Below are 26,941 nucleotides of genomic sequence, written 5' to 3'. Positions count from 1 at the left end.
TAAACAAGAAGGGATAACACCCTTAAAGTTAATGCACTTAAATGTGCAATATCTCAGAAGTAAACTAGACATTCTACAAATATTCATAGAGGAACACTTGCCACATGTACTAGCAATAATGGAACATGGGCTAAAATGCAGTGAAATAATATATTATAGATTAGAAAGTTACATACTAGCAAATGGTTATTGCAGGCAGAACCATAAAGGTGGTGGTCGGCGGTTTATGTTAATAAGGATATAGAAGCTAAAAAAAATTCCTTTCTTGGACACTACACCAAAGGAGGATCAATTGAAATGACAGGTATTGTACTCCACAGTAATGATCTTAAGTTACCAAAGCATAAAGGGATTGGAGTATATAGGCCACCAAATGCTGATGTAATGCTATTTATGGATGAACTTAGTAGTGTTGTTGGTCAGGCCAGTTCTAATGACCTTACTATATTAGGTGACTTTAGTATAGATGCAAACTCAAACAATATAGTAAACTTGAAACTCAGTGATGTACTGACCTCATACAATCTTGTAAATATGGTGAACTCTGACACCAGAGTGACGGACAAATGTTCCACTAGAATAGATTATGCTATAATCAACAAAGGCGTTATAGATAAGGTAAATTACAACAACTTAGATTTTCTTTATTCTGACGACTTCTGTCAGATGATAGAATACATAAATTCAGTTGTGCCTAAAATAACAAAAATTGTGCTACAGAAACGAATGCTGAATACCTCAAATATTAATGCTCTTAAAGACAAACTAGCGAATGAGAAATGGGATTCTGTGTACCAGGTAAAAGGGTTGGATGAGAAATTGAATGAATTCTACTCAACCCTACTGCATCATTATGAATATAGTTGTCCAGTCAAAGAAATCCAGAAGGTAGTTAAACACTGTAAAAATGGAAGTAATCCTAGACTAAAACTCCCACCAAATCTGATTAGGCTCAGGCAGCAAGTACATGATCTAAACCAGCTTTATAAAGCTACTACTATGCAGGTTTTCAAAGAAAAACACAATAGGGCCAAGCAAACTTTTAAAACTGAAATTGTCAACCTAAGGCAGCAGATTAACAGCGAAACAATAGAGCAGTCTAATAACGTAAGCAAAGCAACTTGGAAGCTGATCGACAAATACCAAAAAGATCCAACAAGATGAACATGGAACCACTCAGCATTAGACATGATGGTAACATTATAAAAAACCCAGATACTATATGTAATATTTTTAATAACTACTACATTTATGGCGAACAATCAACCCATATTATAGATTCACAGATAGAGACCTGATGCCATCTCACTCAGTGTACCGAATTTGAATTTTTGGAAGTGAATGAGCTGGAGGTTCGCAGGGCAATATACATGCTAAAGAAAAAATTTTCATCTGGATGGGATGGAATATCCAGTGCTATTACTAAAGTGTGCTTAAAAGAAATCTCTAAATCTCTTACTCACCTCATTAATTGCAGCATTAGAGAAAACATGTATCCAACAGTTCTAAAAATGAGTGTAGTGAAACCAGTGCATAAAAAGGGAAGTAAGGAAGATGTCTCTACCTATAGACCAATATAATTAATTCCCACTTTTAGTAAGATACTCAAAAGCATTATCCTTTCTCAGCTAAGTGCTATTTTCACAAAACATAAACTGCTTGTATATTCCAAGCATGGCATCAGAAAAGAGCTAAGTACAACCACAGCAATTACACAGTTCATCCATGAAGTTTACTGTCTGTTGGACCAGAAGATGCAGACTGCAGGTATATTTTTGGACCTGACAAGAGCATTTGATCTGGTACACCATAGGGTACTTCTTAAAAAGCTAAAATCTTATAGTATTGGGGATCAAGCCATGAATCTTCTAACCACATACCTGTTGAATCTTAAGCAAAACACTAAACTGTCATACAGACTAGCTAATAAAATCATGAACTCCCAGTCCACCAGTGAATCTGTATTACAAGGTGTACCACACGGCTCAATCCTTGGACCCTCTCTCTTCCTTATATATATTAACGACATTGCACAACCCATTAACTACCATATTGTAAGCTACACAGATGACACATCAATCTTATTCTATGGGAGTGAACCTAATGAGCTAGAATCTCTTGCAACTAGTGGTGTAACAGAAGTAACAAAATACTTCAATGATCAGGGACTCAAGGTGAATGTCACCAAATCTCAATTACTGACGTTTAAAACAGGCAGTTCTCACCACATCAACATGAACAGTGTGCGTAATATCTCCGCAACAGAAAATGGTAACTGTAAATTCCTGTGTGTGTTTGTTGATGAAAATTTTGCAGTGGACATACCACATTAATCTCGTATGCTGAAAGGTTAGTAGTGCCATATATCTCCTCAGCCAGCTCGCAAAGATAGTTCCTAGCAAGCACTGAAATTAGTATATTATGGAACATTTTAGCCCTTTCTCAATTACGGAATTGAACTATGGGGCTGTGTAGCAGATGTACATTTAAAAAGAATATTACTACTATAGAAAAGAGCAATAAGACATATACATGGGATGGGAGATAGAGATTCATGTCGTGAAGCATTTGTGCAGTACAAATATCTGACAATATATTCTCAATACATCTTCAAAATACTTGTATTTTTTATAAGTCAACCAACAGAAGCTATCAAGGGCAATGATGTACATGATCACAACACTAGAACAAAGTGTAACTATTTCCGTAACAGAACAACGCTAAAAATGATTGATAGAAGTCCATATACCAGTGGTTTGATTTGGTATAACAAGCTACCAAACACTCTAAGAACATACATGAGTAATGTTTTTAAAACAAAATTAAAATCTTTTCTAATAGAAAAATGTTTATATTCTTTCAACAAATTTTAAGATATTGATTGTAACATGAGGCATTAGCATATCAGTTGTAATGTGATAAATGTAAAAAATAGACATAAGAAGAAACAGCTACAAAATATAGTGTGTTTTATAAGTGTAAATATAACCATAGTATAAGTTTGACGTTTGCAAAAGCCATGGCTCCACATAAAGAAAATGTAAATAAATACACAGGGGCTTCTGGTGAGTCAAAGTTATGGTCACAGATGGTTTCTTTCAGTTTATGGCAAAATAAAAATCAGTTTGCTCTATTTGTTCTTTAAATCCAGACTGATTTATTGAGTTTGATGTTCCATTTTTTTACTGTTAGGAAAATCTTTAACACTCTTATTCTTGAAATCTATTATTAAACTTCTAGTTTCTACTAATACCTTTCCACTTTATGTTTGGCATACTGAACTGCAGGTGACATAGTTTATACTCACATGCAAAGACTTGCAGATTGTATTAGGAATGAGTGAGTTTTTGTTGAATTTTGTGTTGAGTATAATGTGATGCAATTTTACTTTAATTTGTTGTAGAGCCTACTTAGAAATGTTAGAAAAGTAAAAAGGATAAACTTTTATCTTATAGACACACATTTATATTGTAATAACAGTAATAATAATAATAATAATAATTTATTAATAATACTGTAGATGTATGTTACTATTTTCCCAGTATTGCACTCGTCCTGAGCAAGATGGGCAACAGCAGAGCCATCTACTGGTGAGAACCTGGCTGGTCCAGAGATGCCACTGGGCACCAAAGATATCATGCACTTAAACTCCAGTCAAAGTCCAACAATAGCAATGAATATTATGAACTCCATACAGAATTAAAAGATACTCCTTTGTCCATAGAAAAATGGTCTGTTAGTTTTACAGGAGCCATTCACTGGAATTCAGTGACGTGTAACATGCTATATATCTATGTTAACAGGCTGAGAGATACGAACTCTGAGTGTGTTTTGAATCTCAGGTCAGACATGATGTTTGAGTACGATTGGCACAGTGTTATGAATGGTCATATTGTGAGATCTTTGATGATAATTAGAAGGCAACTCCTGTAGAGAAAAGTCTGTTTTTGTTTGGTAGGTTGAAAAGTGGCAGTGCCAAATATGACTAGCTCCGATTTTTATTTAATGTTTTGTGATAAGTAAGCTTAGTTTGGAAATGTTAGGAAAGTTGGGGCATAATTAAGATTTTTTGTTTTGTTTTCTTTTCGACTCAGCATCACAACAACTAGTCTACAACTTTTGATGAAAAATAAAATTTCAGTGGTCCAACATTAATTACACATATTTCATTTTTGGAGCTAGAAGTAATATCACTTGCCAAAGTTAATGTAATTACGTGAAGAAGTTAATAACAAACAAGAACATATAGCTGAACAACAACATTACTGCAAGTTTAAGTCAGATGTGAATCATAAAGAGATTAATCCTTTCATGCAACTGTCCAAGTATCAAAATTAATACTAGGGCCGATAGTTGCACAATTAGAATAAATTAGCACCACTCATACTCTGATAAGGTGATATTTTTTAAGTTAAAAGCTACGAATCCATTCGCAACTTCATATGAAGTTCAGAGCAGTTGAAAAATTTCAACTACAAAGCATTGCACTCCATGTATCTCATAATAAAAGTAATAGAAATATAAAGCAATTATGTGAATGTTCCTTTGAAACCATACTACTGGTCCAGCTACAATTTTTATAGTCCCACAGGGATATCAGAATACACTGTACAAAAGCCATACAGGGCCAAAATTATTAATAGCTAATGTGCCATATTTGACAGTTTTTGCAGTGTCTAATTTTTATAGTCAGCAATTAGAAATCAAAGTTACGGTATCTGACAGCCAGAGTCGGGTCAGGACTGGTATGGTACATCTAATGTGAAATGGAGAACCAACCATACTTCTGTGCATGGTCAGCATATTTTAAAAAAAGTCTAGTAAATAAGGGCTCTGAAGTGCATACCTTGTAAGAGCTATGAGCAGTTGTTGATCTCCACTACTGTGTAAAATATCTCTTCTACTAAACAAGTGCTCACAGCTCTTAAGGTATGCATTTTGGAGTGCAAGTTTACTGGACTATTTTGCTTTGAATGATCATTCCTCTCATATCCCTGAATAATAACCATTCTTCCAAGGAGGCTCTATATAGGCCCTTATTAAGATGGGGTTGCCAATCTCAAAGGAATTTTAAAGTTACTACCAGCCCCACCATCAATGCCAGGGTGAAATACATGCAGCCCTTTTGTCTGCATCTAGTGTATATCATGTGGTTTCATGGGATAATGTTTTTCAAAGTGTTTGCAAGTCCTGTATCTGAGATGGGATGCAGGAACCAGATCCATTATTTACCTCGGTGGATGTGGAAAACTGCCAAAGGTTCACAGTCAGGCTGGCCAGTACACCTAACCTAGGGTGTCCATTTCATTTTCCTTGAAAAAGGGGTCATTTAAAATAAATTAGAGAAAAACCAGGGACAATGAAGTAAAAAAAATGGGACATAAATATTGTATTGACTAAATTTAATACAAATACAAGTTTACCTTTACAATGTGTACTCAAATGATCCCAAATCACTTTTTACAATTATTCTACCACACTATCATCGTACTTTTCACTTTTATGTACTTTATCAAGAAGTGCATTTTCATTTGAAATTGTATCATAAAATTCAGTACAAGATACACCATTAAAGTGTGTTTTGACAATGAGCAAGGCCCTCACTGTTTCAACTTTCATTCTGTTTTTTTCATCTGACCACAAAGAGTTCACTAACGAAAACACACGTTCCACAACAGCATTTGACCCAGGAATTGCCAGGCATAACTCCACCAAATGAATAATGTTTTTCATGTTAATGTTTTTACTTTTGAAATAAGCAAATATTTTACACCACGTTGCACTAACACTTTCTTTCTCCTTCTTCACTTTTTTTATGAAGTTCTGTGCACATGAAAATTCATCGAACAGTTCGTCTTCATCAACAGGAAAATTTGTTACAATACTTTTAACAAAAGCACAACAGTCCTGAATATCCTTCCACTGTAGCTGCTCCGTTTTAGTATTAACCCAATCAAATGCTTTAAAAGGTGAGAGAAATGGTAAACACCATCCTTTAATATACTCAATGCAAGAGTCATAGAAGATGTCAGCATAAATATGAAATTGTTCTACAGTAATTTCACCCTCCTCTTCCAGCTTTCTTAGAGTCTCATGTACAAAGGATGTGAGAAATCTTTCAGATTTTCTACATTGCAATTCGCCCAATAATTTGTTTATTTCTTGATAAACTTCCACTATTGTAATTTCTTGTTTCTCAATACATTTAATTTCTGTGGAGAAAGGTTTTAGTTGGCTAACAAGAAAATGTAGAAGAACAATAGACACAGGGTTATCAAAGAATTGTTTAAGGATAACAGGACACTTATCAAGGGAAATGAAATATGATTTCAAAGCAGGAAATACCTCTACAATTCTTTCCAATGCTGGTAGCAGAGATAGCCACCTTGTCTTGCGTGACCAAGTACAGTTCTGTATTCAGTTTCAGTAAACTTACAGAATGACTTCATAGATTCAGCCCTTACTTTATACAGGGTGTTACAAAAAGGTACGGCCAAACTTTCAGCAAACATTCCTCACACACAAAGAAAGAAAATATGTTATGTGGACATGTGTCCGGAAACGTTTACTTTCCATGTTAGAGCTCATTTTATTACTTCTCTTCAAATCACATTAATCATGGAATGGAAACACACAGCAACAGAACGTACCAGCGTGACTTCAAACACTTTGTTACAGGAAATGTTCAAAATGTCCTCCATTAGCGACGATACATGTATCCACCCTCCATCGCATGGAATCCCTGATGCAGCCCTGGAGAATTGCGTATTGTATCACAGCCATCCACAATACGAGCACGAAGAGTCTCTACATTTGGTACTGGGGTTGCATAGACAAGAGCTTTCAAATTCCCCCATAAATGAAAGTCAAGAAGGTTGAGGTCAGGAGAGCATGGAGGCCATGGAATTGGTCCGCCTCTACCAATCCATCAGTCACAGAATCTATTGTTGAGAAGCGTACGAACACTTCGACTGAAATGTGCAGGAGCTCCATCGTGCATGAACCACATGTTGTGTCGTACTTGTAAAGGCACATGTTCTAGCAGCACAGGTAGAGTATCCCGTATGACATCATGACAACGTGCTCCATTGAGCGTAGGTGGAAGAACATGGGGATCAATCAAGACATCACCAACAATGCCTGCCCAAACGTTCACAGAAAATCTGTGTTGATGACGTGATTGCACAATTGCGTGCGGATTCTCGTCAGCCCAAACATGTTGATTGTGAAAATTTACAATTTGATCATGTTGGAATGAAGCCTCATCCGTAAAGAGAACATTTGCACTGAAATGAGGATTGACACATTGTTGGATGAACCATTCGCAGAAGTGTACCCGTGGAGGCCAATCAGCTGCTGATAGTGCCTGCACATGCTGTACATGGTACGGAAACAACTGGTTCTCCCGTAGCACTCTCCATACAGTGACGTGGTCAACGTTACCTTGTACAGCAGCAACTTCTCTGACGCTGACATTAGGGTTATCGTCAACTGAACGAAGAATTGCCTCGTCCATTGCAGGTGTCCTCGTCGTTCTAGGTCTTCCCCAGTCGCGAGTCATAGGCTGGAAAGTTCCGCACTCCCTAAGACGTCTTCCTGTCGGGACACCTTCGTTCTGGAAATCTGTCTCGATACAAACGTACCACGCCACGGCTATTGCCCCGTGCTAATCCATACATCAAATGGGCATCTGCCAACTCCGCATATGTAAACACTGCACTGACTGCAAAACCACGTTCGTGATGAACACTAACCTGTTGATGCTACGTACTGATGTGCTTGATGCTAGTACTGTAGAGCAATGAGTCGCATGTCAACACAAGCACCGAAGTCAACATTACCTTCCTTCAATTGGGCCAACTGGTGGTGAATCGAGGAAGTACAGTACATACTGACGAAACTAAAATGAGCTCCAACATGGAAATTAAGCATTTCCGGACACATGTCCACATAACATCGTTTCTTTATGTGTGTGTGAGGAATATTTCCTGAAAGTAGTCACTCATGCATTTATTTGCTCTTTTCGTTTGATCACTCATGCGATGTTTCTTCGTCTTAATGTGATTCACAGTGTCAGACCTTCCACCATGACCAATAGGAAATTTTGATCTGCACAACGTACATTCTACAATTTCTCCACTACCAGCAATAAAAGCAAACTTGCTTTTTATATTGCTGTTAAAATTACATTTTCATTTTGGCATAATGAAACAGTGATTGCACAGTGCAAAACAATAACAGTATGGTGACGAAAGCCAGAGAGCAAGTATCAGTGATGCAGAGTATCTCTGGACTGAAAGGATGGATTCAGTGGATCGATTTAGAAGAGAAGAATCTTCATTGTTATTCGTAACCTATAGTGCGTTTAAAATTACTTGCGATTTTTGACAGTTCGGTACATGTTTGGGGTATGCTGGAAGTCCTCACATGCTTCCTAGCGTAAATAATTGCGCAGTTAATAGCAAGTCAAACAACCAGTAACGTAAAATACTCTAGCCAAGCGGCATCATAAAAAAACGGGACATTTGAGCGTCCCAAAAAAACTTTCGGGACAGTGGGACATTTTGGTAAAAAACGGGACTGTCCCAGGAAAAACAGGACAAATGGACACCCTAACCTAACCCCATCATTAAACCACACGGCAGGGGCAGGAGCATCTATCTATATCCCACAAGTGGGCACTTTAACAGGCCCAGCTACCCTGGCAGGCTATATCCAAACCAACCATGCAATATGTTTCATGATTTCAACTTAGGCACAAAGCAAATATTGTTCACTATTTCCCATACCAAGTAGACAGACTGCGTAAAATTTACTCACAAACACAATTACAAAAGTAAACAGACATACAAACAAATAGATTTTGAAAACTGGTATAAACCTAACAAAATAGACAAGCTGAACAAAAAACAAACTTAAAAATAAGGGAAAAAAATCTATCGCAGAAAAAGACAGATCACCACCAACAGGTCAACACATACAGTACATACCGAAGTAAGAAGTATTCAGAATAATAGATCAATGGTACACACTCAACACCTACGACAGCAGCAGCATCTCAGGAAGTTGGCAATAAACACTACTGGCCACTAAAATTGCTACACCAAGAAAAAATGCAGGTGATAAATGGGTATTCATTGGACAGATATATTATACTAGAACAACCATCTCTGGCCGTAATAACGGCCTTGATACGCCTGGGCATTGAGTCAAACAGAGCTTGGATGGCGTGTACAGGTACAGCTGCCCATGCAGCTTCAACACGATACCACAGTTTATCAAGAGTAGTGACTGGCTTATTGTGACGAGCCAGTTGCTCGGCCACTATTGACCAGACTTTTTCAATTGGTGAGAGATCTGGAGAATGTGCTGGCCAGGGTAGCAGTTGAACATTTTCTGTATCCAGAAAAGCCCATACAGGACCTGCAAAATGCGGTCGTGCATTATCCTGCTGAAATGTAGGGTTCCACAGGGATCAAATGAAGGGTAGAGCCACGGGTCGTAACACATCTGAAATGTGATGTCCACTGTTGAAAGTGCCGTCAATGCGAACAAGAGGTGACCGAGATATGTAAGCAATGGCACCCCATACCATCACGCCAGGGGATAAGCCAGTATGGTGATGACGAATACACGCTTCCAATGTGCGTTCACTGCTATGTCACCAAACACAGATGCGACCATCATGATGATGTAAACAGAACCCGGATTCATCCGAAAAAAATGACGTTTTGCCATTCGTGCACCCAGGTTCGTCGTTGAGTACGCCATCGCAGGCGCTCCTGTCTGTGATGCAATGTCAAGGGTACCCGCAGCCATGGTCTCTGAGCTGATAGTCCATGCCGCTGCATATGTCATCCAACTGTTTGTGCTGATGGTTGTTGTCTTGGAAACGTCCCCATCTGTTGACTGAGGGATCGAGACATGGCTGCACGATCCGTTACAGCCATGCGTGTATGATGCCTGCTAGTGATACGAGGCCATTGGGATCCAGCACAGTGTTCCGTATTACCCTCCTGCACCCACCGATTCCATATTCTGCCAACAGTCATTGGATCTCGGCCAACGCGAGCAGCAAGCTACAATCCGACCTTTATCAAAGTCGGAAACGTGATGGTACACGTTTCTCCTCCTTACACGAGGCATCACAACAACGTTTCACCAGGCAATGCCGGTCAACTGCTGTTTGTGTATGAGAAATCGGTTGGAAACTTTCCTCACATCAGCATGTTGTAGGTGTTGCCACCGGCGCCAACCTTGTGTGAATGCTCTGAAAAGCTAATCATTTGCATATCACGGCATCTTCTTCCTGTCAGTTAAATTTCATGTCTGTAGCGTGTATCAATTTTAATGACCAGTAGTGTATGTAGAGCAAAAGGACTGAAAATAGCAAATAGCCTACAGAGCTGATAACTCATTGTAAAAGAAAGCAAGGACAGCAAACACCACTAGAGACAAACATAAATAGCCACCTTAGTGACATGGACTACAGCCCAAAAAAACAGTGAAAAAGTAGTAGAAAAACAAGCAATAGGAGAAAACACACACACACACACACACACACACACACACACACACACACACACACACACACACAGAGAGAGAGAGAGAGAGAGAGAGAGAGAGAGAGAGAGAGAGAGAGAGAGAGGGGGGGGGGGGGGGGGGGGAGCAGGCAATATGTTTACTAATTTACAACCAGGTATACTTTTGCAAGAAATGCAAAAATATAAAGAAAAATGTATGCATTAGAAAGAGGAAAAAGTAATTAAAGTAGCAGTTTGGGACAGGTAGCATGTACATAACCAAAGCCAATGCAATAAAAGAATTACCTCAAACACTAGTAATCATCATCACTGGCAGATGGCAAACCACAGAAAAATATTACTCATAATAAAAAAAATGCAAACAGTGAAACTAAATGCACTGCTATGTATGTGTGTTTTGTAAAAACTGTTATAGTGCATTTAAAATTAGTTGCAACTTTTGACAGTTCAGTAAAGAGCGAGAGGAGGGAAGCATAGTTGCCAGCGTGTGCTGGTGACATTAATGCCAGGTCTGTTCGGTGCATAACCCGTCAGCCGCTAAGCTGGTCAACCTGCAGTCTTTCTCAAACGATTTTAAAGAAATTATACCGTAACAGACTTTGAGTCTCAATCATCTTATAGCTTCATTTGTCAGCTTCATGATGAATTATCTATCATTTTGTTAAAGGTCACAGTTATTGTGGTATTTCGGTATTAGTTAAACTACTGCAAGAAATTCTTAAAGTTTGCAGTGAAAGACAGGGGTCGCTATGAATTTGCGTTTGGTGTGTGTTAGGTCATATGTTGCTACACTTGATATTTAGATAATGTATTTAATTATTCTTTAAACCCCTAAGGATATCACTACATATCTGGATTGTAGTAAAAATGGAATATATGTAAAGGTCTCCGTCACAAACACACCCGCCCATGGAAAAGTCAGAATGAAACATTCATAAATTCCTTGTATCTCAGAAATGGTCTGAGATATTGAAAGAAGATTTTGGTAAATGATAGCACGCAAAGAGGAGAGTTGTTTTCCTTATGATTAATATGCAAAGCCTCCATATCTACCGCAATATTCCAGCAACTACATACTTTTTTTTTAATGAAATAATGTAGTTTTTAAGTACCATGTACCATACATAGCCCGTGAAATGAGAATTGCTGTGGGTTTTGCAACAATATAAGTGAATAAATTGCACATTTATTTTTGTACTGAGAATGGGCTTTCTTGTAACTATTGATATGTCTCGCCCTCAGCTGCCAGTTCAATAAAATGCTATTTTACGATTCTGTAACTCTTTCAAATGTGTTAGAATGTTAGCGAGACGTATATCTGTAAATTCTGCTGTGTTTAGGCAAAAGACGCAGATGTTAACACATCAACAAGTAAAGTATTACTCAAAATTCGACACAGTCCTTCATGAATCTATGTCTCCTCAACTACATTCTTGGTATGGCTGACAACTTGATGTGAGATGTAACATTTGCAATGACTTCTTTTGACAGATTTTAACCTCAATGAGCATAAATTTCTTGTTGCTTTTTGCAACATTACTTTTCACCTAGACCTATACATCCTCTGTCAGATTTAAATGAGCATGGTATGGAGGAAGCCTGGTTAAACTATGCTCTTTAGCGTTAGCCAGTTTGTCGACCTGGTAGCGTGGAGTTCTTGGCTTGCACAGTACTAAAACTTCCATTAACTTCGCCTTACGCAAACTAGGTTCAACATTATCCAATCGAACATTTATTTGTACCCAGAGAAAAATAGCCACTTTTCTGCGCTGCATTGTTGGACCTTTATCCATCACAACCGAGTGGCATTGTGCATTGTCCATTACTTTTGTTGAGTTTGGAGGAATATTTTTCAGCAGAACATTATCTTCACAGCCAGTGAACGTGTTCTTGGACGACCACTTTTACTGCAAATCTCTTGTTCAGATGTGCTGCGCTGTTGTTATTAATGCAGCACTAACATGAAACACTGGTTCGCAACACCTGACGACCGTAGAACACTTCAATGCAAGAAAATATCAATTTACAATGAGAGCTAATGAATGTAAGTGCCTCTAATGCATGACAAAACGAAGTACTGTTTATCCACGGCATTGCAACAGGGGCACTTTACCAACCGAACTGCTGGTGGCGCGGTAGGGAAAGCTGGCTCACCATTGGTGTTACATGGGCAACAGCGTCATATCCCTTCAGGTGAGCGAAACATCAAAAGCCTCAACTAATTTTTAATGCACTATAGCAAAACTGATTGACATAATCCCACCTGCACGTACTTCATCGCCCAATATTACTTATCATTTAAAACAATACAATATAACACAAAACTTACTGAGAGAGGTGTGACAGCACCAAAACATGTACACAAGCACACATTGTCATCAACTCAAAGTTAGCTTCTAAAATATATTATACAGTACTGATCTAATATTGAATGCATTTTATTCTAGTAAACAACACAATAAAACAAGTGAAGAAATCTAGAAACCTTAAACTGTATCCTATCCCAAAAGTAAATGAAAATATCAGAAAGGAGGTACAGTTTAACAATGACATTGTGATTAAAGAGGAGGCCAACACAAAACTATTATTTCAAGCATAAATTTTATTTTAATTGCTAATGATGTGGTCTTCAGTCTGTTGACTGATTTGACACAACTGTACATACTAATCCATCTTGTGTAATTCTCTTCCTCTCTGTATAACTATGGCAACAAACAAATACTAACAAAGAGATAGAGGGGCTGGCCAGTACTTACCTCAGCTCAGTACAGCCGATTGATACACAAAAAACAGAACCGAAAATTTACGTTCCTAGCTTTCGGAACAAATGTTCCTTCATTAGGGAGGAGAGGGGAAAGAAAGGGAAGAAGGGGAAGAAGGGAAAGAAAGGGAAGAAGGGAAAGAAAGGGAAGAAGGGAAAGTGGATTCAGTTACTCACAACCCACGTTATGAAGCAACAGGGAAAGGAAAACATGGAGGGTAGCAAGGATGGAGGCATGGTTGTCAGAGGGAAGCCAAAGATATTCTACTGTAAGTACTGTGCCAGCTTCAAACCAAAGAGGATGCATACAGAAGTAAATAGGTATATAGTATAAAGATAAACACAACTATGTAGGATGAAAAGATGCGTGAATGGCTAAAGAGGAAAGGGAAAGAGGAGAAGACTGAAGAGTAAATGGGAGTGAGATTGTTTAATGTAGGTTCAGTCCAGGGGGATGACGGCACGAAAGGATGTGTTGGAGTCCAAGTTCCCATCTCTGCAGTTCAGAGGGACTAGTGTTGGGTGGGAGAAGCCAAATGGCACATACGGTGTAGCAGGTTCCTAGGTCCCTAGAATTATGCTGGAGGGCATGCTCCGCTACTGGGTATTGGACATCTCGTAGGTGGACAGTTCGTCTGTGTCCGTTCATGCGCTCAGCCAGTTTAGTTGTCATACCGATGTAAAATATATTATACAGTACTGATCTAATATTGAATGCATTTTATTCTAGTAAACAACACGATAAAACAAGTGAAGAAATCTAGAAACCTTAAACTGATGTAAAAGGCTGCGCAGTGCAGGCATGTCAGTTGATAAATGACGTGTGTAGTTTCACACGTGGCCCTGCCTTGAATTGTGTATGTTTTACCAGTAGCGGGGCTGGAGTAGGTGGTTGTGGGGCGAGGCATGGGGCAGGTTTTGCAGCGGGTCGGTTACAGGGATAGGAACCGCTGGGTAGAGAAGGTAGTCTGGGAATATTGTAGGGTTTAACAAGGATGTTACGGAGGTTAGGGGGGGGCGACAAAAGGCAACTCTGGGTGGTGTGGGGAGAATTTTGTCAAGGGATGATCTCATTTCAGGGGTTGACTTGAGAAAGTCATATGCCTGGTGGAGTAATTTGTTTATGTTTTCAAGGCCAGGATAATATTGGGTGACAAGGGGGATGCTTCTGTGTGGTCTGGGGGTAGGAACATTGTTGTTGGATGGGGAGGAATGTATTGCTCGGGAGATCTGTTTGTGGACAAGGTCTGCAGGATAGTTGGGGGAAAGGAAAGCACTGGTCAGGTTATTGGTGTAATTGTTGAGGGATTCGTCACTGGAGCAGATACGTTTGCCACGAATACCTAGGCTGTAAGGAAGGGAGCGTCTGATGTGGAATGGATGGCAGCTATCAAAGTGTAGGCACTGTTGTTTGTTTGTTTGTGGGTTTGATATGGACAGAGGTGTGGATGTGAGCTTCAACAAGATGAAGGTCAACATCCAGGAAGGTGGCTTGGGTTTTGGAGAAGGACCAGGTGAAATTCAGATTCGAAAAGGAGTTGAGGTTATGGAGGAAATTAAGGAGTGTTTCTTCACCATGAGTCCAGACCACAAAGATGTCATCTATAAACCTATACCAGGCCAGGGGAAGCAGCTGTTGGGTCTTCAGGAAAGCCTCCTCCATGCGGCCCATGAAGAGGTTGGCATAGGACGGAGCCATCCTGGTTCCCATGGCCGTTCCCCTCATTTGTTTGTAGGTCCGGCCTTCAAAAGTGAAGTAACTATGGGTGAGGATGAAGTTGGTAAGTGTGATAAGGAACGAGGTTTTTGGAAGATCTTCGGGTGGGCGTTGGGTGAGGTAGTGCTCAAGGGCAGAGAGACCATGGGTATGTGGGATGTTTGTGTAAAGGGATGTAGCATCTATGGTGACAAGAAAGGTTTCAGGTGGGAGAGGAGTGGGAATGGATTTGAGGCGCTCTAGGAAATGGTTTGTGTCTTTGATGTAGGATGGGAGTCTGCGGGTGATAGGTTGGAGGTGTTGGTCTACCAGAGCTGAGATACGTTCTGTTGGGGCTTTGAAGCCTGCTACAAGGGGACGGCCAAGATGGTTCTCTTTGTGGATTTTGGGTAATAGGTAGAAGGTAGGGGTACGTGGCTTAGGTGGAGCGAGTAAGTCTATGGAAGCCGTTGTAAGGCCTTGTGAGGGACCTTGGATTTTTAGGATTTTCTGCACCTCAGTCTGGATGGAGGGAATGGGATCCTGGGTAACAGCTTTGTAGGCTGAGGTGTCGGAGAGTTGGTGCAGTCCTTCTGCCACATACTCCACACGGTCAAGTACGACAGTTGTGGAGCCTTTATCCGCCGGGAGGATGACAATAGAGGGGTCTATTTTCAGCTCCTTAATGGCACGGGATTCAGCTGGGGTGATGTTGGGGGTTGTCGGGATGTTCTTCAAGAAGGACTGGGAGGCAACACTGGATGTGAGGAATTCCTGAAATGTCTGCAAGGAATGGTTTTGGGGAGGGGAGGAGGATCCCTTTGAGAAGGCAGTCGGAACTGTTCTAGACAGGGTTCAACACTGGGTCTAGTATTTGGGGGCTGTGTTTGGGTAGTGAAGTGATATTTCCAGCTGAGGTTCTGGGTGAATGAGAGCAGATCTTTAACCAAGGCAGTGTGGTTGAATTTAGGTGTGGGGCTAAAGGTTAAGCCTTTTGATAGAACAGATGTCTCTGGAGGACAGAGGGATCTGGATGAGAGGTTTAGAACTGAATTAGGACTGGTGATATGTGGCATTTGACTGTGGTTATAGTTGAGATTTGGTCTGTGTGGGTTATGTGCTGGGATGGGGAGATTGAGTAGGGTGGCTAGGCTAGGTTTGTTGGCTATGAGGGGGGTTTGTTGAAGGTTCTGTTGTGGCTGGTGTTTGTGAGGGATAGGGAGAGGGACCCCACTTCTTAGGTGTTGCACTAGCACTGTGGATAGTTTTTTCAGGTGGTGTGTGGCATGGATCTCAGGAACTCAAGTTTGCAGCTGGCTTCTAGGATGATGTTCCTGAGTGTGTTCTCCAAGCAAGGGTTTGAGAGGTGGAGGACTTTGAAGAGAGATAGGAGCTGTTGGGAGTGGTGGTTACATGAAGTAGTGTATAGATTCAGGACAAGTTTGGTAAGGGCTAAGGATTGAAGGTTCTGGAAGTCCAGGAGAGACTGGTGGAAGGAGGAATTGCACCCAGAGATGGGAACTTTTAAGGTAAGTCATTTAGGGGTAATTCCAAAGGTTAAGCAGGACCGGAGGAAAAGTATGTGGGATTGCAGTTTGGCTACGGTGAATGCATGTTTTCGGAATGAATGTAAATAATGTGGTATAGGATTAGGGTACATAGTGGGTAACTGGTGGGTAGGGAAATTAAATAACTAAAGTTAAAATAGTAATCATAAGAAGGAATAAAACACGGAGGGAAGGACGAGAAAGAAAGAAATTGTGTTGGTAATGATCAATACCAAAGGGAGACCACTAAATAAGAAAAATATGGAAAAAGTTGACCAGACCAAGCAAGTATGTCCAGGTCAGGGGAAAAGAACACACGTTGCTCAAAAACAGAGATAGCGAGTGGCGAAAAAAAGATCGTGCGTGCCGCAAAAGAGATCGTGCGTGCCGCAAAAGAGATCGTGCGTGCCGCAAAAGAGATCGTGCGTGCCGCAAAAGAGATCGCGCGTGCCGCAAAAGAGATCGCGCGTGCCGCAAAAGAGATCGCGCGTGCCGCAAAAGAGATCGCGCGTGCCGCAAAAGAGATCGCGCGTGCCGCAAAAGAGATCGCGCGTGCCGCAAAAGAGATCGCGAGTGGCGCAGAAATATCCCAAAAAAATTTTCCTGTGGCAGAGAAAGATAGCCAATGGCACAAAAATATCGCCAGCAACACGAAATCGACGGAAATGGATGATACTAGTAGGTGTGGAAGAGATTGTTGGCAGTGATTGTTGGCTGGAAAGCAGCGAATAACGAACGTTAAAACTATGGAATGTTAAATAAATAAATCAATAAATAAAAAAAGAAAAGTGGACTATAAATGGAACAAGATAATAGGAGGAAGATGAAACTAGCACAGTTCGTGACGAAAATATTTATTTATGTATATATAAAACACTTAAGAAGAGAAAGTGTTAAGATGACAGATGTAAGTGATAGCTAATAAAAGGGACAAAACAATGAAGGATGTGGACCATATAGGTGGTCTAAATGATTAATGGAAAATCTCATATAAAGATGTGAAACAAATACTAACAAAGAGATAGAGGGGCTGGCCAGTACTTACCTCAGCTCAGTACAGCCGATAGATACACAAAAAACAGAACCAAAAATTTACGTTCCTAGCTTTCGGAACAAATGTTCCTTCATCAGGGAGGAGAGGAGAAAGAAACTTTTCGAATCTGAATTTCACCTGGTCCTTCTCCAAAACCCAAGCCACCTTCCTGGATGTTGACCTTCACCTTGTTGAAGCTCACATCCACACCTCTGTCCATATCAAACCCACAAACAAACAACAGTGCCTTCACTTTGATAGCTGCCATCCATTCCACATCAAACGCTCCCTTCCCTACAGCCTAGGTATTCGTGGCAAACGTATCTGCTCCAGTGACGAATCCCTCAACAATTACACCAATAACCTGACCAGTGCTTTCCTTTCCCCCAACTATCCTGCAGACCTTGTCCACAAACAGATCTCCCGAGCAATACATTCCTCCCCGTCCAACAACAATGTTCCTACCCCCAGACCACACAGAAGCATCCCCCTTGTCACCCAATATTATCCTGGCCTTGAAAACATAAACAAATTACTCCACCAGGCATATGACTTTCTCAAGTCAACCCCTGAAATGAGATCATCCCTTGACAAAATTCTCCCCACACCACCCAGAGTTGCCTTTTGTCGCCCCCCCTAACCTCCGTAACATCCTTGTTAAACCCTACAATATTCCCAGACTACCTTCTCTACCCAGCGGTTCCTATCCCTGTAACCGACCCCGCTGCAAAACCTGCCCCATGCCTCGCCCCACAACCATCTACTCCAGCCCCGCTAATGGTAAAATATACACAATTCAAGGCAGGGCCACGTGTGAAACTACACATGCCATTTATCAACTGACATGCCTGCACTGCACAGCCTTTTACATCGGTATGACAACAACTAAACTGGCTGAGCGCATGAACGGACACAGACGAACTGTCCGCCTACGAGATGTCCAATACCCAGTAGCGGAACATGCCCTCCAGCATAATTCTAGGGACCTAGGAACCTGCTACACTGTATGTGCCATTTGGCTTCTCCCACCCAACACCAGTCCCTCTGAACTGCAGAGATGGGAACTTGCACTCCAACACATCCTTTCGTGCCGTCATCCCCCTGGACTGAACCTACATTAAACAATCTCACTCCCATTTACTCTTCAGTCTTCTCCTCTTTCCCTTTCCTCTTTAGCCATTCACGCATCTTTTCATCCTACATAGTTGTGTTTATCTTTATACTATATACCTCTTTACTTCTGTATGCATCCTCTTTGGTTTGAAGCTGGCACAGTACTTACAGTAGAATATCTTTGGCTTCCCTCTGACAACCATGCCTCCATCCTTGCTACCCTCCATGTTTTCCTTTCCCTGTTGCTTCATAACGTGGGTTGTGAGTAACTGAATCTACTTTCCCTTCTTCCCTTTCTTTACCCTCTCCTCCCTGATGAAGGAACATTTGTTCCGAAAGCTAGGAACATAAATTTTCGGTTCTGTTTTTTGTGTATCTATCGGCTGTACTGAGCTGAGGTAAGTACTGGCCAGCCCCTCTATCTCTTTGTTAGTATTTGTTTCACATCTTTATATGAGAATTTCCATTAATCATTTATGGCAACAAACATTCACTTGAACCTGCTCACTGTATTAAAGCTTTTGTTTGCTTCTCTGATTTTTACCCTCACATTTTCTCCACAACCAAGTTTTCCAATCCCAGATGCCTCTGTATGTTGTTTTGTTTTCTTTTAGGGCACAAAACCAACTCAGGACATATGTGCTCACATCAGAACCTTAAAACACTGAGATGTAAAAGGAGTTAAAAGCAACTATATGTTAAGCCCAATCAACAGAAGGAAAGACAGCTAAAAGCAATGACTTTTGGTTGGAGAAAGGTCCCTAAAATACACCGTAGAGACAACAGAGGTCCTGAACTAAAGATCAGATCTCCTCCATCATATTGCTACGATGAATAAAAGGTAAAATGTGGTCAACAGCCCACACGTCAGTCGCTAAAATGGCCAATAATGCACACGGCAGACAGACATTAAAGCAAAAGTGATTTTTAAAAAAAAAAGGATATTTGGTCAGGAAATGACTAAAACGACAGTACCTAATACGCAACCTAGCTAAAATTATCTCCTCATGGTGAGAGGGCCCAGAGGAGGTCGCCCAAGCAGCTGGGAGAGGTTTAATTCCCCAGAACCTGTTCCCATGAAGAGAAGACCAGTGGTTACGCGTAAGTGACTCCACCTGCTGACACATGGCAACATGGAAATAATCACAGAAGGAATGGAAGAACTAGTGAGCTGGAGGAGGGGGTCTGCAGCCTTGGCAGCAGCAACAGCAGCCTCATTTCCCATCAGACCAATGTGAGCAGGGACTCACATAAACATCACAGTGGATCCCTCAAGAGTGAGCACGTGAGAGCTTTCTTGGACCTGTTGCACTAAGGGATGGACTGTGTACAGCACACAGAGGCTCTGAAGGGCACACAGAGAGAGAGAGAGAGAGAGAGAGAGAGAGAGAGCACAGATGACAACCAAAAAGTCTGTGTCAGTGGATGTACTACGTGGCTTGATACTGGGTGAAGAGCTGTACATATTGAGCAGTGTTCCCGAAGATGATACCGAAAATGGTCGGTGCCAATGATGAGGCACACCTGACACCACGGTCAGTCCGAGAGCCATCAGTGTTCACAACAGTACTACTATCGCTAATTTCTGCGTGAAGGTTGAGAAACTTACAGCAATAGAGCAAGGCTGGAGTAGTGTCCTTAGTAAGCGAATGTAGTGCAAGGTGAACACAGGCTGCCACATGAAGCTAAGGTGGTGAACAGTTAACCCCCATCAGGAAAGTGGCAGGTAGTATGAAGTTAAGCTACCAGAGCAATAGTCAAAAGTGAACTCCATGAAGTAACAGAGAAGAGGGAGGTGCCCCATACTCGTGGTCAAATAAGTCATTGAAGGAGGTGGCACAGGATGGGTGGATGAGCATGGCATACAAACAGCATTCCTGTCTGCTGAGGAGAACATCACATCGGTATCACAGTGGTAGTTTGGCAGTTTCTACGTAAAGACTCTCAATCAGGCTAGTGTAACAGGCAACAGTGGCCAAACGAATGCCACAATGGTGAATTGTATATAGATGGCATAAGATGGATGAACTTGCAGAAGCATAAATGAAACACCCATAGTCTAGTTTTGAACGGACAAGAGATGGGTACAAATGGAGGAGGGTGGTCCGATCCACTCCCTAGGAAATATCGCTGAGGACACACAGGACAGTGAGGGAACTTGTACAGCAGGCGGCCAGCTGAAACACGTAGGAGGACCAAGAAAGTCTCCTACGAAGCATGAGCCGCAGGTCCCAGTGAACAGAAGAGCAACAGGCCCCTGGTGTAAAGATGGTGAAAGAAACCCATTGTGCAGCCAGAAATTCATACAAACAATTTTGTCAATGGGAAAGTGAAAGATATTGTCGAAGCTCCACGAGTAAAGACAATCAAGACATCACTGAAGGCGCCTCTTCAGGAGACAAGTCCATGGAGAACTGCAATAGACTGCAAAGCCGTCAATGAAAAGGGAGTTGGAGATGCCTGATGGGGGAGAGGTCACAATAGGGTTATTGACAACAGTAAAGAGGGTGAAGCTCAGGACAGAGCCCTGACGCACATCGTTTTCCTGGATAGAGGTTTCCGACAAGGCAGAACCCACATGTACCTTAAAAACTCAGTCTTTTAAAAATTCCTGAAGGAAATGGGGCACGCAGCCACAGAAGCCCCACATGCAGGTAGTCCGGGGGATACCAGTCCTCCAGCAGGTGTCATAGGCTTTCTCCAAATCAAAAAAACATGGCTACAGTCTGGGATTTCCACAGGAAACTAATCATGACATGGGTGGGCAAGATGACAAGGCGGTCAACTGCAGAACGGCACACTCAAAATTCACACTTTGCAGTTGTTAGTAAATGGCAAGACTCGAGCCACCACACCATCCGGGCATGAATAATACATTCCATCACCTTGCAAACACAGCTGGTGAGACAAATGGGACAGTAACTAAGAGGAGGGTGTTTGTCCTTACCTGGCTTTAGTAAGGGTGTGACATTGGCTTCATGCCAACGTCTGGGAAACACATCATCTGTCCAGATGTGATAGCATGTATGAAAGAGAAATTGCTTGCCCGCACAAGAAAGGTACTGCAACAGCTGAATGTGAAAATCATCGGCCCTTGGGCAGAAGATCAGGATGTTCAAAATGTTCAAATGTGTGTGAATTCCTAAGGGACCAAACTGCTGAGGTCATCAGTCCCTAGTCTTGCACAATACTTAAACTAACTCAAACTACCTTATGCTAAGAACAACACACACACACACACCCATTCCCGAGGGAGGAGTCGAACCTCCGGCGGGAGGGGCCGTGCAGTCAGTGACATGGCGACTCAAACTGCACGGAAAGATCAGGATGAAGTGAGAGCACGATCTAGCTCTTGCATAGTAAAGGTGACATTGTAGCATTCTTTATTCTGAGAGGAGAAGGGTATCATCCAAGCCACCACTATTCATTTCCAATGGAGGAAGGCAGGGTGATGGTGGGTGGAGCTGGAAATCACTGCAAAATAGCAATCCAAGGTGTTTGAGATAGTAATGAGGTCCACAACTACATCATCTGCTTTGGTCGGGACAGAAATTTGGTAATGGACCCTGGCCCCAAAGAGCCGTCAGAGGTTGGCCCAACAACAGGAGGAGGACTGGAACTGTTAAAAGAACTAGTAAACAAAATCCAGCTAGCTTTCTTGATATCCCAAAGAATATGATGACACTGTGCATGCAACTGTTTATGATGGATGCAGTTCTCTGTCGTAGGAAGACAGTGAAACACACAGACAGCACGTCTCCATCCATGAACTGCATCACAGCACACCTCAGTCCACCAACGGACTGGGACACAGCACAGTACTGGTGAAGTGCGAGGAATGGGATGTTCAGCAGCAGCAAGGATAACATTTGGAAGGTATTATACCTGGTCATCACAACTGGTGAAATGCTGTTCATCAAAGGTCACCAGTTAGTAGTAAAGCCTCAAGTCAGCATTTGGAAGCTGCCAATTGGGTTTACGCATAGATCGAGTACATGTCAGCAAACTGATAGCACACAGGAAATTGTAGCTCAAGTACATGTCAGAAAGAGTGAACCACTTGAGATGACAGGCAAGGTAAGTCCACCCTGGTGACACAGAATGACAGAGGGATGTTGATGGTACAAAGAGAAAGGTGGAAGCAAGGAAGGAAAATGTGGACTGCAACAGCTTGAAGCTCGGTATTCAGTAAGGTGGTTTGACTGAACGTCGTCTCGGATTAGCAGCATGACTTCTCCACGAGATGGAATGTCGTCCTTGCGGGGAAGGTCAAAGTGAACCAGAAAGAAATGCAGGAGGTCAAAGCTGTTGCAAGGAGGCAGAAAACAAGTGGACACTGCGATTCAAAGAGCAACCATAATTTCTCCTTCTTGGAATTAACGCTGTGAATGTTCTGTTGGAACAGAGTCATGACAGGGAAAGGGGAGGAGGGAAAAAATGAAGGATTGTCACCTCGGTGGCTGCCTAACGCCAGCCTTAAAAGACTCACTGCTACAGGGCACAGAGGCTGGGGATCCTACTCCACGAGATCTACAGAAGTGTTGGCATTCTTGCTGGGTTGGCCAGAGGATTCCAGGACAGAGAAATGGTTGTCGGTGCACACTGGCAAAACAGAGGTCAGACGGGTGAGGGTATCATGCAGTGAAACCACGGAAGATCTCCGAGTCGGTAAAGGAGAGGACCGTTTCTCTTTGCTTGTTTTCTTGGTGTGGTGTCACCGCCAGACACCACACTTGCTAGGTGGTAGCTTAAATCGGCCGCGGTCCATGTAGTACATGTCGGACCCGCGTGTCGCCACTGTGATCGCAGACCTAGCGCCACCACCTAGGCAGGTCTCGTGATACGAGAGTGGAATCGACCCCAGTTGTACGAGAACCAAGCTACCGCCCAGTTGTACGCGAACCTAGCTATCGCCCAGTTGTACGAAGCCTTTCTCTCTCATTAGCCGAGAGACAGAATAGCCATCTAAGTTAATGGCTACGAACTAGCAAGGAGCCATTTGTATCAGTGCCTATAGCTTCGAGTATTCAAGAGAGATGTATACCAAGGCCTCAATAAAAGATAAGTAAAAAGCATCTACATACTTTTCTTCTTATTCATTTATAAGTTCTCATGTTCCAGACCTCACGTCCGTCTGCATTAGTCTAGCGTGCCTTTCTTTTGGCTACTACCGTGTGGCGTAACAGTCCTGTTACGTCACTACAGATTGGCGACGAGTAAAAACTTCTTTCTGATTGCTTACATTTAATTGTGTCATGGCTTCGCCACATTCTCCAGATGTACTGTCCGAATTTTATCGCTTGCAGAATCAGCAGACGCAGGCGTTACTGGATGCCCTTGGACAGCTCGTCCAGGGTCAACGTGCGCTGCACACCGATGCGGCCGCAGCCGCTTCTTCGCTACCGCGGCCACTGAACGCCGTTGCACCGCCTTTTAGGCACTACGACCCGAACCACGAGACCTGGCAAGAGTGGTCTCGTCAGTTCGCCTTCCACCTTGCTGCCTACAGAATTCAAGGTAATGAGCGGCAGCCGTTTTTGCTTTCTTGTGTCGGTGTGTCCACATACCGTGTGATAGTGAAATTGTTTCCCCGCCGCGACGTAGCAACTTTGTCATACGAGGAAATTTTGTCTGCATTAGATGCCTATTTCAAAGAAACAGTTAATGTGGTTGCAAAACGGTATACGTTTTTTCGTACAAAACGTACGGCCGGTCAAACTAATAGGGAGTGGGTAGCAACATTGCAAGGACTTACTAGGGACTGTGCCTTTGAATGTGACTGTGGTCTTTCTTATTCAGATACAATGGTGCGTGATGCAATTGCACAGAACGTTTCTGATGTTCGCATACGGGAGCAAATTTTGAAACTAGTTAATCCCTCCCTTCAACAAGTGATAGACATATTGGATAGACAGGACACACTGGACTGTGCACAGGAATCTTTTGAAACTTCGCCAGCCGTGTGTAACATTAACCGGCCCGCTGGACGCGCTCCGCGGCCCGGTAACCGGGCCTCGCGCACGGACACACAGCGACCGCCGCGTGCTAAGCCAGGTGTGCCGCGCCAGCCCACAAATGCAGTGAAATCATGCCCGCGGTGTGCTACTAGACATTCGCGTGAACATTGCCCGTCACGCCAAGCTATTTGCTTTTTCTGCAATAAGAAAGGACATGTTCAAAGTGTGTGCCAGAAAAAGCTCAGATCAGACAATCACAATCGTTCCAGGCCCTTTGCTTCGCGCCGGAATCGAACCAAGGACACTCAGGCTCGTGGACCTTCGCCTATGGACATTCATGTCGTTAATTCCACTTCGTCCAGTGACACTTTCTCTAACAGTAACTGTGTTCGTCCCACAAAAACTGTGCGTAGACGTCGCCGGAAATCACGTCAATTAGCAAGTGATTCTGTACCAGTGTCTGTTCCAATTGCACAAAACAGTCGCTCTTGTCGTCAGCAGGACAATAAACTTTTTGTGGACTTAGACTTTGAAGGCAAAGTGATACCATTCCAGCTCGATACCGGAGCTGCAGTTTCATTGCTCAATCACGACACGTACAAACAACTGGGCAAACCTCCGTTGCGTGCCGCATGTGTTAAGCTAACTACATATTCCGGACAGAAAATTCCTGTGTTAGGACAGTGCAGCCTTCTTGCAACATTCAAGGGACAAACAAAACTTGTGTCATTTTACGTTCTTCGTTCTTCTTCTGCAGTGAACTTATTTGGTCTAGATTTATTTAAGTTGTTTAACATGTCTATTGTAAATCAGGTCCTATCAGTGAATCAGACTGTGCCTACGGACAGTGTTTCTCGGCTGTGTGACGAATTTGCAGACATTTTTGCACCGGGCTTAGGTTGCGCTAAAAACTATGAAGCACATTTAGAACTGCAGGTAAACGCGCAACCGAAATTTTTCAGGGCGCGCAATGTTCCCCACGCATTGCGGGATGAGGTCGCAAGAACATTGAACGATTTAGCGTCACAAGGTGTGAGTGAATGTGCGCAATGCCTATTCTCTTTCAGCTCCGCTTCATCGCTTACGCCGTAAAGGTGTTCCGTTCGTCTGGACGACGGAATGCGAACGCGCCTTTCGCCAGTTGAAATCGGCGTTGCTTTCTAATACTTGCCTTACGCCATTCGATCCCCAGAAACCCCTTTTGTTGATGGTAGATGCATCGGATTTCGGGATCGGTGCTGTGCTTGCGCACAAAGTTGGCTCCCATGATCGCCCTATTGCCTTTGCGTCCAAATTGCTCTCGTCTGCGCAAAGAAATTATTCACAGATAGAGAAAGAAGCTTTGGCTCTCGTGTTTGGTGTTACTAAGTTCCATGATTTCTTGTATGGTCGTCACTTTACCATCATCACAGACCACAAACCTTTGACGTCGCTTTTTCATCCGAACAAGCCTGTACCTCCACGTACAGCGCAGAAATTCATTCGCTGGTCTATTTTCCTCTCGCAGTACCGCTACGATATCTTGTATCGGTCCACTGCTAAGCACGGAAACGCCGATGCGTTGTCCCGTTTGCCTGTTGCTGAGGATAAAGCATTAGATTCTTCCGAACTTGCTTGCATGTTCATTGATTCGGAAACCGATGAAGTGGTCGAATCGTTTCCGATTGATTTTCGTCGTGTCGCTACAGCCACAGCTGCTGACCCTGTCCTTGCTACTGTTTTACGTTTTGTTGCTACGCAATGGCCTTTGTCAAAGTCTCGGATCGAGGATCCGTTGGTTCGCCGATTTTTTGCTCACAAGGAGAGACTTTTTGTTCGACGTGGTGTTTTGTTGTTGCGTTCTGATAATGATCAGTCCAGAGTCGTGGTCCCACGTTCGTTACAGTCCTCTGTTTTACGGCTTCTTCACCACGGACATTGGGGTATAGTGCGAACGAAACAACTTGCTCGTCAGCACTGTACTTGGTTCGGAATCGATGCTGCGATTACGAATATGTGTTCTTCGTGCCCGGCGTGTGCCGAACAACAGTCCGCACCGCCGCGGAAAGTTTTTGCGTGGCCAAAAGCCACTTCCCCTTGGCAACGCTTGCACATTGATTTTGCTGGTCCATTCTGGAATGCTCGATGGTTGGTTCTGGTCGACGCCTTCAGTAATTTTCCTTTTGTTGTCCGGATGTCTTCCACGACGTCCTCCGCCACCATCCAAGCGTTGTCTGCTATCTTTTGCATTGAAGGTCTTCCGCAGACTATTGTTTCCGACAATGGCCCACAATTCATGTCCGCAGAATTT

General features: G+C 42.5%; 1 protein-coding gene across 1 annotated transcript in view; it reads right to left on the bottom strand.

Moving 5' to 3' along the window:
* LOC124777755 (cytochrome b5 reductase 4) overlaps nt 1-26,941 on the bottom strand; it is a 335,055-nt gene that overhangs the window by 96,981 nt on the left and 211,133 nt on the right. The window lies entirely within an intron of this gene.

Source organism: Schistocerca piceifrons, chromosome 2, assembly GCF_021461385.2.
Source record: "Schistocerca piceifrons isolate TAMUIC-IGC-003096 chromosome 2, iqSchPice1.1, whole genome shotgun sequence".
In the NCBI taxonomy this organism is placed as follows: domain Eukaryota; kingdom Metazoa; phylum Arthropoda; class Insecta; order Orthoptera; family Acrididae; genus Schistocerca; species Schistocerca piceifrons.
This window is presented reverse-complemented; position numbering and strand designations above follow the sequence as displayed.